Here is a 15,721-nt window from a genome sequence, read left to right on the forward strand (position 1 = left end):
ATTCACAACAGGCTGCAGGTTCTTGGTGATCCAAAGAACGTTTCTGGAGAGTCAAACTTTGGTAATTAGATCCAGGAATACTTGCGTGTGTCTGCAAGATACAGGATAGCCTGTTTAGTGGTATTTTGGAGTGGACCTTGCTGATGGGAAGTGAAACTAAGGAGTTGTAGTTGTGATGTTCTTGGCTGATGCATGGGGGATGCGAAACACCTCAAAGCGCTCTTTGAGAGCACTGCTCGGCAGGAGTACTCACGTGGGTTGTGACTTTCAAAGCTTTTGTGGTTGCAGTATCCAGAGAGGCTGTTGTTTCAAGACCTTCAAAGCTCAGTCCAAAGCCCTAATCTAGTTTCCAAGTGACAACTGTCATATTTCAACCCTTTCCACGTGTATTCTTCTGTTAGATGGCATGGAAGTTATGACAAGCCCCTCCCCTCCCCCGGTCAGCTAAAATCTTCATCTTCAAAATCTAGAGAATAACTGCCTTAATTATCTCAGGCTTTATATATCTTTTGGATTATTTCTTTAGGGATGCTGACCTGACATTGACTATCCAGTGAAAGTTTGAAGACCAGAGATTGAAGTAGATCCCAAAGGAACAAACTGGTAGAGCTTCCAGAGAGACAGACTAGATGTATGAACAAAGCTGAGTCTTATTATTCTAAGACGTATTATTTAATTCAAAGTTATTTTAAATAATTAGTCAATGTAATCTGGGCTTCTGTCTAATTGCAGTGTAGATGAATCTGAACCTTTACTGTGTGTGCAGTGTAATAATGATCCTTTGAGACTCTAATTTTGTTGCTACTAGTTTAATCAGAATTAGTTACTTTAAAGCAACCCTCTGCGTACTACATTAATTTATTAATGGAACAGTGTTCTGAGACGTGAGTGAGATCTGAATAAAACAACAGAGTGGTTATGCATGGTAATAAAAGATGCAGGGCTAAACTCTTCCATTGACCCAGGGATAAAGATCATTACCCATGTGAAGAGAGTCCTACTCTCCTCTCCCCGAGTTGCTTACAGATCATGAGGACTGTTCTGAATGGACAAAATAAGGGATGCATTGCTGCCTTGATACTGTCAATGGGAAACTGAAGCACAATCAACTCTGTATGGGTTGACTGCTATCATGGAAATTGTCCATGACCGAGCTCAATCCAGCTCTTCAGTCTTCACTGATGGGTTAAATAAAAATCCCTTTCTGTGGCTTGACTGAATTTCATTTAAATTATAACCATATTTTAAGCACAAGGTGCTTAGGGACATGGTATAGTGGTGGTCTTGGTAGTGTTAGGTTTACAGTTGGACTCAGTGATCTTAAAGGTCTTTTCCAACCTATACAATTCAGTGATTCTGTGATATTTGAAGTCTTACATTTTTTGTTTAGAAAGTATTGCATATACATCTAAAAGCTTACCAATAAGCTTTTAGTGTTTACTGCCAACTAATTTTGAAGGGAGTGTTACAAGCTCGGTAGATTTGCCCTCAATACTAGAGCAAATAGTTCTACAAAGAGCTCTCAAACAAGCCTCAATACCTTATTATCTGTCATTTAATTTTGTTTGAGCTAGGGAGGTAAAGTTTCTGACCTTCATGTACTCAAACATGGAAGAAGATTGTTTCTAGCTTTTCTTTTTGTTCACAATCTCATTGCATCAGTCAGACCTGTTAGCAATATATTTGCATTTTGACTGCTGTGTTTATTGTTTGATTGATAATGCTTCAGCTATCCATTTACTCCTGCAGCACCTCCAACGCCGGGGTGCACAGCTTAGAGGAAACTGTTCTGGATGGAGCACCCTGGAGGCAAAGCTGTTGTGTCGTTGCTGTACCTTTTGGGGTACAACTCACAACAAAGAGAAAAGGAAGCACAGGAAGAATCACGTACCACATAAGCCATATGCCTGTGGTCTCTTTCCCCCTTTTCCAGAGGATGGTCTGTTTTCACATGAGCAGATGGATGGGCATGTTACAGCTCTGAATTTACAGACCTTGACTAGACCTCTGAATTTACAGACCTAGACCTTGACTGCCTAGGACTGCCTAGGACACCAACATATCACTGATTTCAAAGATCATGCTAGAAATGGCTGCAGAGCAAAAGAAATTTATTCTGAATTTAGTAACTAACTACAGGACAAACAGGAATGCACACCCAGCCCTGAACTAAAGCAGAGAAAAGGACGTATGCAGGAGAAAGAATTTTGATATTTTATCTATTTGATACTGTAGTTGGCCAGTGCTATTTCCTTCTTTGCTGACTATGCCACAGTTTACCATATGTTTTACGTACATGTCTTAGACTACAATTAATCTCTTTTTCTTATCTTGCAAGGTGATGGATGTTGTTACTGGACTACAGGGAAAGACCAAAGAAGTAAAAAGCAGCAACAACAGGTAAAGTCCCTGAAGGTATGGTCCACCTGTTGCCTTAAATAACCGTAGTGTGAAAATGTTTTCAACCTATAAGTCCATAGCCTGTCAGCAAAGGGTCTGGACCGAATGTTCACGATCTGAAGGAACTATAGAGCTTTCCTTTATGAATTCACTTAGTGTTCTTATATAATATGTGTTCTTATATAATATGAAGTATCTGCTGTCACAGAGCTTGTTAGGTGTCAGTAGCTTTATGGATCACCTATCGGTAAGGATCTTTTTACATTGTGATCCATGAGATTTCCCACTGGAATGGATGGAAAATTCCCACTGACTTCCATGGGAGGGACCCACAGAGGATTGCAGCCACTTCCTAAGTGGAGAGCAGCCAGCGACCGTTCTCAGAAACAATTGGAGAGTTATGTTCACAGTCAACAAAGCAGAGTGCTTATCCTAATAACAACTGCCTACGGTTAATGTGCAGAGTGGATTGTCCATGAGGCTTATTAGCCTTAAGGGTAAGATTAACGCCTTGAAAATAGCACAGGCAACTGGCATATCTGCATCAGGAGAGGGGCAGGGCTGTGGTGATCCTACCAGGACTGGAATCCAGATCTATCACAAAAATGAAGAAAGGAGCCAGTGCACAAGCTTAGATCCTAAAGACATATTGACAGAAAGAGTCGAGAGGGGAAGAGAGTATCAGGATGTGACTTATTATCTTGAAAGTTACCTGATCTTTCCAAGACCTTCTCTCCATCAAAGTAACATGCATGTTTTGGAAGTTTATCTAGCTTCTCAGCTAGGCTTGTTATATAAAAGGTGGGGAATTTGTTTTATGTGGAAGAGAGCACATTGGGAGTGTGTCTGGGTGTGCCTGAGTAAGTAGACGTTTAAAAGACGTTTGGATGAGGTGCTTAGAGATGTAAAAGGTGCTTTTGGATTTAAAAGACGTTTGGATGAGGTGCTTAGGGACATGGTATAGTGGTGGTCTTGGCAGTGTTAGGTTTATGGTTGGACTCGATGATCTTAAAGGTCTTTTCCAACCTATACAATTCTGTGATTCTGTGAGTATCTATGCGTGTCCATTGGCAGCTTTTGTAAGTTAAAACAATATTTAGCCCAGGCTGTTATATCAGAATAATGCTGATTATTTGCTCCCAGTTTTTTTTAAAAAGCCTGAAAGGTGTTTAAAGGCATGCCTGGAATCCAAGCAATGGTATCATTGGATGCACACTGACAGGCAGCTAAAATATGTCAAGCATTTGGGGAGGGCAGAATTAGCACACATTCCAGGCACATCTCCAACTCTGCTGCAATTAACCTTTCTTGATCCTTATACATATCAGTGGACAGGAAGCCTCTATGGTCCCTCACTGCCAAGGACACCAATTTATCTAGTCACCTGTGCTGCACATCAATCCAAGATCTTTTTACCACTGAACCCATTCCACTGAGAAGCTCCCACCACCACCTCCCCAAATTTCCCAGTGTACAAGACTATTTACCAAAGTCAAAGTATGACACCTTTGCCAGTTGTGATCATTTTAAAATCAGAGATTAACCCAGAAACTCTTACCCTGGTGAGCAATACCATTTAAATGAAAGAGACTGCTTAAATTAGGAGGAGTGGCAGATTTTCATATATTTTGTCTGACATGCGAAAACAAGTTTTCCAGTTTGTGTCAAGTAATGAAAGGGACAGCTATTAACATTAGCAAATTTTCCCTTATAGGATAGAATTTCCACTAGCAGAGAAAAACAAACTGGAGAATCAAGCCCACTATTTGAAACAAAAATTCTGTGATCTGGGCTGGCAAGCTGAAGATGTGAATGAGTGTCCTTCATTTGCTACGTCTTCCCACCCTTTTTCTACTAACAGTGTATAGTCTTGAGGAAAAAAAATAATCTCTTAATTTTAGAAGACAAAAACTTGCCTCTTGCGTGTGTCTGTATAACCACTAACCACTCAGGAGCAAATTGCTGTGGTCGAGCACTGAACAATGTGGCAAGATCCATGTGCAAGAAGAAAAGAGGATGCATCCCAGTAAAGGGAAAGTACATGCTCAATTTGAATCAAGGTGCCTAACTTTAAATACTCAGATCTTAAATTATTGTCCAGAGAGGAGGTGAGCTGGGTTTTGCACGATTACTTGTTTAAAATAAGTAAATGTCTTCACCAGTGAGCCATCCCAGATTTTTCCAGGGCATATAATCCAATCCTGGTGGTACAGGTTGGCTTTCCACTTGAGCTAAGAATGGAGTGCGATTTCGATTGACCACTAGATGGCAAATTGTTCCAGTAACCTCAACAGTTATGTTTTTCTTACTGCAATCTGAATCCGGCGTTGTAATTAAGTGAGATCTTGCTGTCATTAGTAAAAACACTGATTAGGAGCAAAGCATAACATATATAAAATAAAATAAATCCCTGTCAACCTGAGACCTATTCCCCAGGGAGTAAAAGCTGAGTCAGAATGCAGAGGATTAGAATTCTTTCAGATTTCCAAACCAGTGGGATATTGGTTTTCATGTGTAATTATGCCCCATTTGGTGACTAACTGAACTTTTTCGATCCCTTAGTATTTTTCATTTTTTTCTCTTTAGTATGTGTATATATTCCGTTATCTAATGAGGCATTGCATTTGCACAAGGTTTATTAATGAAAGTTTTCAAAGCGTCCTAGAAACATAAGTAACAAAGATTCACAGGACCTAATATGAATGAGTGAAATCTTTTCTCTTTCAGAAAAGGGATGCAACAACGGACGAAAGATAAATCTGACAAACGCCAATCTCACACTGACCATGAGCACAGGTAAGGGGGGGAAGCCCCAACACTCCTGCATTCTTATCTCCCTCTCCTTATCACAACTCTTTGCCACCCACTGAAATCTAACCAGCCTCATCTGTCTCTGCCCCTGCCAATCCTGCTTAGCTGGGCTCCTCTCTCAGACGTGAATAACCCACAGAGGAATTATGTGCTCTTGGTGCGTTGTTTGGTTTGGCGGGTTTTTTGGGGGACCAGGGGAGAAAGGGGGCTGGTACTCTGGCTGGAGTTTTGTAGCCAGGTCTCTGTTCTTTGCAGGCAGGTCCTGCTGTTCTTAGCACTCATCGTGGTCACATCCTCTGCTGGTTTTAGCATCTCTCTTCCTATTCTGCAAGTTCTTTTCTTTGCTCTTTCTCTCAGCTCACTAAGAGGCAGCCAGACTCATGTGACTTGGCAGTTCCCACTTTATTTAATTTTCTGAGGGTGTACGTTTTCAGAGAGGAAGGTGATTCAGACCTATTGAATGGGATCCTCAAGTTGCACCAGCCATTTCTTGTTGGATAGAAAAGCGGATGTAGCATCAAGCAGACCCTTTTGTAGCTATGCTCAGAGTGGAGAAACGATCCTTAAAAAAATCACTTTGTAATTGCTGGTACTAGGATGAGAGCTGATGTAGGGATATAAAGGAGGGTAGAGGGGTAAAGCAGTACAATGAGTTTTTTCTGAGGAGGTTCATGTAATTCAGATAGCTTCCAGGACAGCCCAGACTACAAAGGCAGCTAAGGCCTTTATCTGTTTGCAGGCTGTAAATCCTGCCTGGCAGTTCCCAGGTAGGACACAACACATCCACCCTTCCCATACATATCATGATAGTCACGATGCCAGCTGCTGGGGAGTTTCCCCTTTCTCCTGCTGGCGCCACTGTACAGATGGTCACGTAAGGATTGTTAAGCATTTAACAATATGTTTAAATTGAGACATAAGGGCGTTAAGGCTTGAGGCAACAGTGGTAGCCAGTAACCTTTTCCATCCCCTGTGATAGGAAGCAGAGGTTGTTTTCACCTAAAGAAGCTCCCTGATTCAGAAATTTGCCCTGAGCACACTGGGAGGTGTTTGACAGCAGCACATTAAGCAATGTCCCTGGGTGCAATATACTGAGAGCTGAGCCAGGGCACTCTGCCACTCGTTCCAGATAAGTCGAGCCCTTTAACACCAGGGACTGCGAGGGGCTTGTTCCATGCTCTCAATGAGATAAGCTGCCATCCGCGCTTCACAAGACACTCCTATCTGCCAAGCCGCTCTGAGAAAAACTGGGAGATGTGCAGTATGATTTAAAGCACGTTACAGACTCACCCAAGCTACAATCCTAAACGTGGGGGTCTCGCTAATTAAAAGTGAGGAACTACCGGAGGGGTGAGATGCTTCAGATAGGGGAGTGTTTATGCATAGCTTACAGGTGTTAAACAGCTGTCAAGGAGATAACCACAACACAACAAGAATGATAGAGGTGGCAGTACTAGAGTCTAAAAAGTGGGAGATTGATTAAAAATTCTCCAATTAAAATGTATTTTCATTATTCTGAGTCTCACAAGTGTTAATACAGTATAAATAGTACCTGAGAGAGAGTAGTCCCTGTATGCATATGCTACCACTAAAATGGTCTCAAACTGATGACAGCTAATCAGAAAACAATCTGTGTATCAATGAGGTAAGTTTCCCAGCTGTAAAGATATTTGCATAGAGCTATTACCTATGGACTCTCATTTTCCCAGCCCATTGTTATTTCTTTTTTTTAAAGCTGCCAAGATAAAGTCACATTTTTGATGTGCTAGTTAAATTTGGAGAGCAATTAGTCCCTCAGCTTGTTGGTCTTGGATATATGCAAGACTTTTTCAGGTGAGGAGAATTCAGCAGTTGCCTTGTGAAGTGAGCTATTAACAGCATTTGATCGAATTCCTCAGTAATGCTAACCAATACATAAGTATTCTGAACATCCTAAACAATAAAGTTGCGGAAGCCAGACTAAGAGGACCAGACCATATTTGGAATTTTTGCTGCAATTGAAGCCAAAATCAATGAGAAGTTCTATACAGTTTCCCTTAAAAAAAGATAGAAAAGACAAAATTTGATATTCGGTTGCATGGCAAACATAAATGAGAGAGGCTGCTGACAACCCTGATTTATCCAGCATAATTCCAATCACCAAGTTACAGAAACTGAAATGTAATACATTTTAATCTTTGAACTTTTAAGGCTGTACTTAAACAGTATTTTTTATTGAATCAGTCTCTTCTACTGTTACGTACAAGTTGCTTTCCTTTTTTGATCCCAACCCTAACACCAAATAAACAGAGCAAATATTAGACATGCTTGTCTAATTTTTCTTCATGTTTTGTTGATATGATTACAAGCTGTTGGCTTTGTAATTACCATCTCGTGCTGAGGCATCGACTAACACTGCCAGAAAATATTCCATTTCTGCTTAATACCCAAGTTGTCAATTAAAGAATTTCAAGCTATTAATCAAAATTGTGAACAAAATAATTTCTGGTGAACAGAGCCTGTTTCCTTCCAACCCATTGTTCAAGATTAAGAATCCATAGTTCTAAAAACCAAGGACAAGATACCTTTAGTAATTGTTCCCAAGAACTTTGTTCTTTTAGGGCTGTGGGAGTATTTAAATGGAGTTCTCATTAAGGAAAAGAATGGTATTCCTCAAACAGCCAGCTTGGGCATAGCTGACAAAGAAAGAGGAACAATTTTGGAGATTTCTGTAAAGTTTTCTTCAGGAGTCTTGCTTTTGTCAGTGTCACTGAAGCTGCTCAAGAGAGTTGCCGGCAGTTTTAACACCCACATGAATACCAAAGCTCCATAAAATAACTAGATGATGAGAGAAGGAATTTCAAAAATGTAAAATTAAAACTTTCTCTTGACCTTTTTCTGTTAAACTGTTCTGTGAAGCAAGTGTGATAAGAGCCTGCAGAGTCAAAACTCCTGGTATTAAACAGCATGCCTACTCTGCTGTTCATTAGCACTGCAGTACAATCACTTTCTGTGTGAAGATCTCAAATATTAACTGATTTATTTTTGACCATGTCTCTCCAGGTTTGAATTGTCAGACTGAATTAATAAATTGCGTGACCTTTAAGGGTACTAAATTTTAAATGACCTTTTAATATTAGTTAGGGCTTCCATATGCATGGAGGCATATACCAAGATAATGGGAGTGAAGATAAATCAACAGATTTCTTGAGACATCTCCCATCCCATAAATGATATAAGCAAATATTTAGCTTACTGCTCCTGGAAATACTTGTGCTAAATGTAAGCATTTTGATTGCCAGTGTTAGTTCATTTTGCAGCCTAGCAAGAAAAGAGAGAGGTTAAATGCTGGAATGTACAGAAGCAGATGCAAAAGCAAGGGCCTGCTTTGCCTTTCTCATGTAAGGATCTAAGAATTTTCTGTGTATCATTCGTTCACTGCAGGACTGAGCTATGTACTTGAGCGCATGCTAGAAATTTCCCGATTAAATACGAAGCCAACCCAATCACACTAGAAAATGGCAGCTCTTCCAAATAACTGCTTGGGGAATGAGCACACAGGGAGCTGGGACTCACAGTGACAACGAGGCCATGAGCTTGCAGTGAATTTGCTGCACGTGACGGACAGGACACTGACAGGAAGGCAATGTCCAGCTATTTCCAGCTCTCTTCTTTCTGTTTCAGTTGCTCAGGCTTTACGCTGGCTTGAAAATCTCTGTTTATCGTTCTTTATCTGTACTGCCGCATGGCCAATGACCTGCAGCTGAGACCAGGTTGCATTAGTGCAAATGCACACTGGTGGGCTCCCTTCCTAGAGCCTGGAGCTTTTGCCACCTCAGCAGGAAAAAAGGAGAGGGGAAAGGGAATTGCCAGTAGTAATGCAGGTAGTTTGGGTGCCCTGCTCGTTAGTATGTCCCCCATCCTTTTCACTTGCCTGGAAATAGCTGACGAAGAAAAGGTGCCGCTGGCTTCCCATATAAAGCTATTGATGCGCTTTTCAGTGTTGTCTCTGGGTCAGAAGGAGGTTGCGTTATACAGTTTTAGTTTCCTGCCCTTGTGGCTGCACAGTGACTTTCCTCCTCCCTGTTTCCTTTTCTTTTTCTCAGTCATCCTGGTTGTAATGCATTGCTACACTTCTCTCTCCCCACTCTTTCATTAAATACTGTCTTTTCATTTTCCAGTGGCATCTGAAATCAGAATAGAGAGCTGCTGGGAACAGCCCATTTATGGAAAGGAAATCCAGAGCAGCCATGAACATACAGGAATAAGGACTTAGGCAGATGCAGGAATGGAAACTAATTTTAGTTATTCCATTGCAAGCTCATCACACTGTCAGTGTCACACTCTTCTTTATCTCCCATATCACATCCAACAGTTACCTCATGCTGCAGCTATCTCCTGACAGAGACCATTGTGGGGCATTTTCTTAATAATTTCATCCCTGTATTTTGGAAATCTTCAAATCATATGCAGTGATGGTTGCTAGAACACATTAGTTTACATCGCTCCCCTACTTCCCTGAAATGGCGCATACGTCTGTGGCGTCCTGATTAGAGAGCAGCCTTGAACTGAAATCCCTGCATTTACACTGCTTTTGAAAAGGATTTCAGGTTTGCCCAGTATGAATTTTAAAAATTTCTCAACAAAATGTCTTGCTGTTGGTTCAGTCTGAACGTTGAGATTTGATCCAAGTACTGTGATAGAGATGTGTCTTATAACTCCTTACACTGCACAGTGGAAAATTTTTTCAGACTGATCTCAGTGATTTTGAGGGCTGATTAGCATCACCAAAGGCACTCCTGCTCCTTCATTAAAACACACCCTTTTCTTTATTAATGCTCTATTACTTATGGGCAAAAGCAGTCGTGTGGCTGAGAATGACTGCTCTCTGCATCATATAGAAAAGACTCTCAGGCTTGACGCTTTTTCCCTAAGATTTTAGCACAGAAACAAAGGTTCCCTGGTGCTATAATGCAAATCCTTTGCAGGAACACCATGGGATAGGATATTTTCTTGTGGTGAAGCAGGACATTACATTTTGAGTTCTGGAAATTGAGGCACAATTGCTGGCTCTGCTATCAATGTCCTCTGCTACCTTGGGCAAGTCATTTGATAAATTTTCTTCGATGAAACAGGGATGCTTTCCTTCGCTACCCTGTGGGTCTCTTTACATGCAGTGTACGTTCTCGGGGGACAAGATTTGTTTCTTATCTATTGCACATGCAAGCGTCTAGCTGTGCTGCTGAGAAATAAGCATAAAACTTACATGAAAATTGTAAAGCTCTTTGAGATCATAGGGTACTGGAAATGTCTGATGCTTGTTAGGTTTCCTATCTCACCTGCCTGGGGTGAGATGGAGTGAAATATGGGGATTTGGAATTGCAGTTTTATGATCTATAAGAAATGTCCCCAAAAGCCCATAGTGGATGGGAGTCCTTCCCTTGTGAAATCTGAAATGAAATGCTCTTACCTCCACATTCTCCAGCCACAGTTTTACCTGTGATAGTTATATTGATATATAAGCAGGACAGGCAAAATTTTAATATCCTCTACCCCTCCAATAGATTGTTTATTTAACTGAATATTTTTTCACCAAATACCTCTCTTCAAATATTTTCCAAAAAAATTTTAAAAAAAGAGGAACTCTAAGGAATAATCTGCTTTTCAGTAATGCTTCTGTATTTAAACCAAGAACAGTTCTGGTTTTCTCTACTGAAACCTTAATCATTTTTGAGTTTGCTTGGTGGTGTTTTCTGAGAGACTCTTTCAGTAGAATCCATTAAAAACAAAGAAAAAAGAAAAAAAGAAAAAGAAAAGAAAACTTTTTTTTCCTATTTTAAAAAAAGCTTAATATGTAATAACAATCTAATTTTAAAACCTTAATTACATTTGTTTAGGTATGGACTATTGAACCAAAATCCATCTGAGTTTACACGTGGAGAAATTACATGTGACATTATAACTAACTGGCAAACTTTGTTTTTATTCACTGAGGAACGATACATGTCCAGAAAGCCCAGGACACATAAGCAAACATTAATCACTTTCTCCAGTGAAAGGTTCCACATTCCTATCTGCTCTGAGTGTGCTAGTGAGAGCAGGTGTTCCTCTGTTCCAAAAATCAGACCAAGGAAGGGTGAGGATGCTTAAAAAACACTTCACATTCTTTTTCTCCACTTCCTCTTACCCAGAGGAGCATCACACCCTTTCCATCTTGTATATCGTCGACCTTGACACTTCGTAAAGCCCCGCTTCACTTTCTAGCCTTTCAGCACCGAGCTTGCTTCACACATTCCTACTCAAACCCGTGCTCTTCTGCTGCCTCTTGACAGAAGAAGCCGTGGAGGCATCGGCTTGGAGGAAGTTGTGGGGTGCCTGAGATTAGAGTCTATTTTGGACCCCCACAATCTTCAGGACTGACCCTTTCGACAACTGAGCTGTTCCCAGGAGTTGCTGCATAGCCTTGGCTACGGCTGTGTCAACTGCACTCATGTACGCGCCCGATCTGCTTAGCGCTGTGAGCAGGAAAGGCCTCTCTTTGCTCTCTGGGCTGATTTTTCCCCTCCAGTTCTTACCATGGCATAAGAATGGAGAGTGTCCAACCCATAGTGCCACCTCCACCAGAAGCCAGCTCCAACAGAAAAGGCAAAACATTAATTAAACAGTGCTGTATACATGCTGAATGTTGTTCCCTGACACTGCCACGTTCAGTGCAGAGGCTTAGGTTTTCATTAGCTACGTTTTCCCACGTACAACTGCAAATTAACTGGGGAAATGAACACAGACTTCCTAGGAGTGAGGGCCCAGAGACCTTTCTATAACTCTGCCTGCCTGATGCACCATTTATTGCTAATGAAATGGCATCATTGTTTATGCTACAGATTTAATAATAATTAGTGATGCTTATTAATGTTTCCTCTCCAGCTACCTCAGTTAATCTATTTAGCATAGATTTTTTGAGAGCAATTTCCTTTCTAGGATACTTATTGTGCATGTAAATTGCAGTGCACGTGAAAAAAAAGGACAAACCTCTTCATTTCAGTCACATGAAATAAAGCCCTTCTGTTAAACAATTTAATTCAGAAAAAAAAAAAAATGCCTGTGTTAAATTCATCAGCCTGCAACCTAAGGAAACAGGAAGCTGCTCTTATATCAGATGTGCTCTATGGGTATTCCTCATCTGGCAAATCCCCAGCAGGGTCTAAACTGAGTAAGTTAGGAAATTCAGCAAAAGCTGGTTTGTGTATAACACAGCAGGCTGCATTGCCCTTCAGTATGCTATTGTTCAAGGAGTTATCAAAATGAGAGCGGAAATGCAAAGGCAGTTGGAATGTCTGAGCAGTAATTGTGTTCCTAATGAGCCACTGAACCAAGATGACATATTTGTGGGTTAGGAAATTTATGTCAGATCACTGTGTGCACACTACTTTTTACTTTACATATTTATATCTGCAGGGTGTGAAATTACAGATTTATAGAAAATATGTCTGGACTTAGCAGGGCTTAGAGAGGTCACTAGCCCAGCCTCTGCTCCAAGGCAGCGTCAGCTCTGCTTATGTCACTGCCGGAGCAGTTAAAGTAGTACTGTTCGGTTTTGTCACCCAGCGAACCAGAGTTGCACAGTAGAGTAAGTTTTAATTCATAGGGAAGTGAAGTGAACCTAGAAAAACTCCTCTAGTTCTTGAATTGTTCATCTGGATTAACAGTAATGGAGAGAAGAATTTCACTCAATCTGTGATTAAGGGCCAGGTGCAGTCCTCAAAATAGCCAATGCGTCGGTAGCGAGAGAGGAGATTCAGCTAAACACCTCAGAGCCATACAAATGCTAAAAAATTCCTTTTAAATTCAAAGTCTTCAGCTCTAAATCTCACAGAAAACACCAAACCCTCAGAAAGGAGCCATGTAATACCCTAGATCCCGGTGCTTACAAGCTCTGCAAGGCATATCTGCATGCTGTTGCCTGTGCAGCCAAGCCATTATTCGCACTTGTCTGAAGGAAAACCAGATATCAGTGAGGACTGAGGATAAGGCCATATGCTGTGAAGTGCTGAGAAGGTTCAGCACCTGCCACCTTCCAGCAAGCAGTAGCTCTATAATGTGCTTATCTCTTTCATTTAACGATATGTGCATTTATGTATATAAAATTGGCACATTTCTGAAATTAATATTTAAGCATAAAAAAATGAAACCACTTCTGTAGGTACTATCACGCTCATGACAAATCTACTGCCTGCACAGCTGGCTGTGACAAGCCATCCTGAAGATTTTCCTTTACGGTAGCCAGTATTGTGCTGCATGAAAGAGTTAAGGCTAAGTCTGGTCTCATGGTTTTTAATATTAATCTTCCTTCCTATGGCAGTAAGGACCTAAGTTCGGCATAGTCAGGGGATGAATCACCAACAAAAAGAAGATGGTGCTTTTCTTTTCAAGTTAATTAATAGAAGTGACCTGAACTCAGCTCCAAAATTTCCCTAAGTTTTCTGTGCTTAGCTCTGGAAAGCCACAATATTCAGAGATGAGCCTTTGACAAGGCTGCCGAAGATTTATAGATAAACTTGCACAGATAACCATGAACTCCACAATGAGATCTAAATTAATCTTCCTAAGCTCAAATATCTACTTCTAATGTAGTGTAGCAATAACAGGGACCTTGATGATGTACTTGGCTTTTATCGTCAAGTTTCCTGTGTTTAGAAGAAGAGAAGTTGAATACAACGAGGTTAGAAGGCCATGCTAAGGTCTGGCTCCATGACATCAATACCACACATGATTTTCACAAAGATACTGATATTTATGGAAAAAAATAGAGGATTAATTTAAAACAGGCATGGATTGAGTATCGTTCTAATTAATTTAGCTGGAGTCGTGGCCATTTGTGCCACAGTGATAGATTCGGGCTATTGAAGAAAGAAGAAAGTTGCAGAGATGGGGTAACAAATCAATGGATGTGCTTAGCCGTAATGGAAAAGCAGAGTCCAGAAAACTCAGCAGATGAGTGGTAGTTTAGTCTTTCGGTAAAGTTCTTGGTGCTTGCAAGGAGAAACTCTGCAGCATGAGAAGTGCCTCTTTAACTTGAGTGCTGAACCACTCGGGCACAGGAGCTGAGCTCTGGCCCTGTTGTCAAAACAAGGGCACTTTGAAAAAGTCTGTGAAGAACAAGGAGTTTTGAGTGGATGAGAATATGAGAACTAGACCAATTTTTGCATGCAGAATGCTCACATTTCGTTGAAATTTGCACACTAAAGCAAAAAGGGCCACTACATAATTTTACCACATCTTTTTGGCAAAACCATTTCCATATTCCCCACATTGTGCCTCTGAGCTCTTTGAATTGATGCGAAGGTGAAGTCAGAGTAGTCAGTTGCCTTTGTGTGTTTTCAATAATTTTTAGACAGCCTCTTTGGCAGTGCTGCGACTAAATCAAGAGTAACTGTAACCTGCCAAGTCACACATGTAAGATAAAGAAGGAAGGAAAGATTTTTCTGAACCATTTGCAAATATTCCAATCCTCTCTCTTGTCTCTGAGCATTTATAATGGCACGCAGCACTGAGCGCTAGCATTCAACTAGTGTTAATGTTCAGATCAGGAAAGAGTGGAAGAGTGGTTTATAGTGAAAATAAGCACTGAAGAAAAAAAAAAAAAAGTCCTGTAACACAAACTGTGTGGTGCCAATGCAGGTGTATGGTGCCTGCATAAAAAGAATCGAGGCCCAGCTTTCCAGGCCACACTCTCTGGCTCGCATTCGATCTCTCTTCAAAGCGCTCTTTCCAGCGAAGCCCTTGCAAAGCACACCTTTATAGTTGCAATGTGAGAAGTTCTCCTCGCTCATCTTGAGCTCATCTGCTCCTCTGCATTCAGGGCCTTGTGACTCCAGTATTGTGGTAGTACCTAGAGCTCTTCTCCTGTGCTGGAGAAGAGCACAGAAGAATGGACGTTTTCCCAAAGAAGTTCCTTTGTTAAGTGTAATATAAAGACTTAGCTCTAAAATAGTTTTGAAAAGGGCAGAGGTGTTACCTTAAGGGAGCTATGCTTTGCCCTTGGTGCGAAATTGATAGGTTTGGATAGAGGCTCTATAGAATTTACATGTTAGCTTGAAATCTGTGCGGATGAAAGTTGTTCACGCACGGCAAAGGAAGTCAGCTACCAGGAGGCAGAAAGAAAGGGCAGTTCCTCTCTGAGAAGAAACTTGTCCTATCTCGGAGTGTCCTAGCGCAGAATGTTTACAAAACGCTCATTAAGGGAAAGGGGATTGCGAGATAGCAACAAATCTGGTGAACAGCTTACACTACAAGAGATAAGAGAGGCAAGGCGACCATAGAAGAGAGCAAGCCATATCCAATTACCGAGACCTGGTTTTGGGGAGGGGGAAGGGGGAGACAGACAGGACGGATCACAAGTTTCAAGACAAGAGCTTCCAAACTTGTCATCTCTCTGTGACACAAGCCGCGTACAACCCAGGGGATAAAACCGCCACTTAGCCCACACGAGAGCTAGAGCTTGTTGAGTGCGGTTGGAGGCTTGAGCAAAGTC

Source organism: Mycteria americana, chromosome 23, assembly GCF_035582795.1.
Source record: "Mycteria americana isolate JAX WOST 10 ecotype Jacksonville Zoo and Gardens chromosome 23, USCA_MyAme_1.0, whole genome shotgun sequence".
NCBI classification, from domain to species: Eukaryota; Metazoa; Chordata; class Aves; order Ciconiiformes; family Ciconiidae; genus Mycteria; species Mycteria americana.